This window comes from Haemaphysalis longicornis, unplaced genomic scaffold, assembly GCF_048455015.1.
Source record: "Haemaphysalis longicornis isolate Haplotype H1 unplaced genomic scaffold, Haemaphysalis longicornis Haplotype H1 scaffold_1, whole genome shotgun sequence".
Lineage (NCBI taxonomy): Eukaryota > Metazoa > Arthropoda > Arachnida > Ixodida > Ixodidae > Haemaphysalis > Haemaphysalis longicornis.
Window position 1 is genome coordinate 431,755,593 of NW_027526203.1, and position 2,843 is coordinate 431,758,435.

The window sequence follows — 2,843 nt, forward strand, 5'->3', positions numbered from 1 at the left end:
GCTCGCATGGCTCTGTGATGCACACTGGGACGGTGCGAAAAAAGAGGAAATGCGAGTTTCAGAGACGGAGGGAGAAGGGAGATGGCAGATGAGAGCTGAGGAAAGAACCAACATGGCTCCTTCGATCGAGCCTCGCGATGTCGCCCCGATATCTTCGCAGCACCTCCAGCCAACTCTGCGCCTGCTTTCGCACCCGAAGACAAAAGAAACAAGTGGTACTTTATAGTTTTCAAAAGGAATAAATTACGTTGCCAAGGGTCGCGGACGCAGATCGAGCGATGATGTCACATTACAATTACTTTTAGGACTCGGGCAGATTGCGTCAACGTTGGAATGAAGTGTTGCCCTAGGGAAAAAAAAAATGGGCCAAAACTCCCAATTGACGAATTGCCACATAGCGGACAGCATGCGTTGTTGTATCGTCTCCGTCGCGTTTCCTTTTCAGGTTGACCGGATCTGTGTAGTTTAAAGAAGCCGAACGCAGTTGTGCTTTGCTTTTGTTGTGTTTGGTGCTGCTGGCAACATTGAAGCAGAACCTTTTCCTTTGTATTTTGTTTTGCGTTTATCTCACCTTTTCTTGACGCCGTTTTTTAACTTCCGTGGCTTTGGCGTTGGCTCTCATCACGATGATCAGCCACGCTTAGGTGCCCAAGGAAGAAAAATTGACAAAATAATCCTTAGTTTATGCGGGGTCCGTCTGCTACAGCTAGGAGTTTTTGTTTTTCTATTTCGGGTTTTCTTAACTTTTTAACTTCTTATAACCTTTCTCCCACCGTTTCGGGGAACCGCCATCCCTTCTCCCCTGTCCTTCTGAATGAAATCCTGCTGATGCGACTGCCCGACACAAAGGCTGCTCAACCCAACGTTATTATTAGAATTAGGCTCAACTAGCTCCCCGTCCTCAGCAAGTTGTTGGCTACAAGCCCCCATTGCGTGTTTCAGCATTCAGGCTTCTCAGCCTCCACTTTAGCCGAGTAATCGTTGTTATGATCGGGTTGCCGACCCGGCACACCCAAGCTCGGACGTGGGCGCTAATTAGCGCGTCTTCGTCGCCAGCCCCATCACCGCCATCGGCTTTGTCGTTATCGGCTTGTGCCACGTGCGACTCCTCATTGAAGACGTTGGTTCATCACCCCTGCGTCATCCGCACCCCTTCAACTCTTAACGACAGCAGCGGGAGAATGGAGGCGACTTCGGCAGGACGGACTTGGTGCGTCTTCTCATTGAAGACGGTGGTATACGTCAACCCCGCGAAATTCTCACACCTGCAACTCTGATTGAATGAAGAGAGCACAGGGACAAAGGAGGCTTATTCGACAACGCGGACAATGAAAGCGGTACTTCGGCGAGAGTCGTGACTTAGGCACTCAGCTTCGCATCGCGCTCAAAAGATCTCCCCGTCTGGACGGCGCCAACGCATTCTCACCCTTAATTGTGGCCACGTGGTCAAGCAACCAGAACGGCTTTGAGTAGGGGCGAAATGTATGTGTTTCGATTTGTGGGTCCGTAATTGGACCAGACTTTTGTAAGTTGAATTCCCTAGGGGAACGCCAGGGACTTTTGCTTGAACAAAAACGCGGTGTTGCGAGCCTCCGAGTGTTGCTGGCTGTGCGATCCGTTCGAGGCACAGCATCCGTCCTTGTAACCATTACGTAAATACTTGTATAAAGTTTTTCTCCTTCACCAGCACGCCTCGGTCTCCTGATCAACGTCTCCGAACACCAGCCCGCTACCAAGATGGACTCATGAACGCGGATCCACAACATCGTCCCCTGATTAGCCACTATAGTTTGCTGCAGCGTCTGCCCGGGCAACAAGGCTAGTTGCCCGGGTGCATATTGACAAACCATATCCCGTTGAAGACTTCGCCTGCTTGGGGCACGTTTCACAGCCAAAACCAACCTAAAGCATGGAAAACAACCCCAATTAAAAACAAACGTGAACATACACTGACCTCATGTTAGCCTTTGCTCAGCTAGCTGCGGGACAGCTAAAACCAACCTACAGGGGGACAAAACCACCTTAGTTAAAAAAAATATTCTGAACCAAAACTGACCTAACCAAGGATAAAATCACGTTATTGTACAAAAATATTTAAGAGAAGTAGCTGAAACCGACATAAAAAGAACCAAATCATTGAAAAATACAAAACAAAGTAAAAAACAAGCGCTGGGACTGGCTTAAAGGAAACAAAACCACGTGAAACTTTGTTTATAATGCACAGACTGGCCATAAACAGATACCCCGCGTAACAAAAAGGAACTTGTTTGAAGTAAAACAAACAATTAAAAAGGGAAAACCCAGCTCCTCCGTGACTTGAAACTGGTTCATGCGACTGACAGCCAGAAACGTAACCTCTAAACCACGAAACCTGACAGCCAATGTTCGTTTAAACAGAGTATAAGAAGCACGTGAATATACGCTAAAACAAGCCCTCAGATGGTCCCACGAGTGATGGACCCCTACAGAATATAGTTTGTGAATGGGCTGCCACAGCGTTGTTTCAACGTGGCCGAAAACCCGCAAGCGAGCTTCACTGTCCACTCACATGTAGTGCGGCGAAGAACGCGCCCGACTTTTTCTGATAGGCGCGAAATAAAAGAACTAAGATACTTACAACTCTGGTTGGGCTCAAATTAATGCCATGCGCTCTTGGTTCCGCACAAGCACTAGAATGACCCTGAATCATGGTCCGTATAGATTGCCGAGATGAGCAAAAGCTTGTCGCAAACGCTACACGGCGAGGTCCCGAACGGGTAGTTAGAGGAGGTGCTCTTGGAAGTGGCGGTCCGCCTCCGCAAGAAGGGGTGTGGGCTCGCAGAGCTTAAAATTGCGGGCTCACG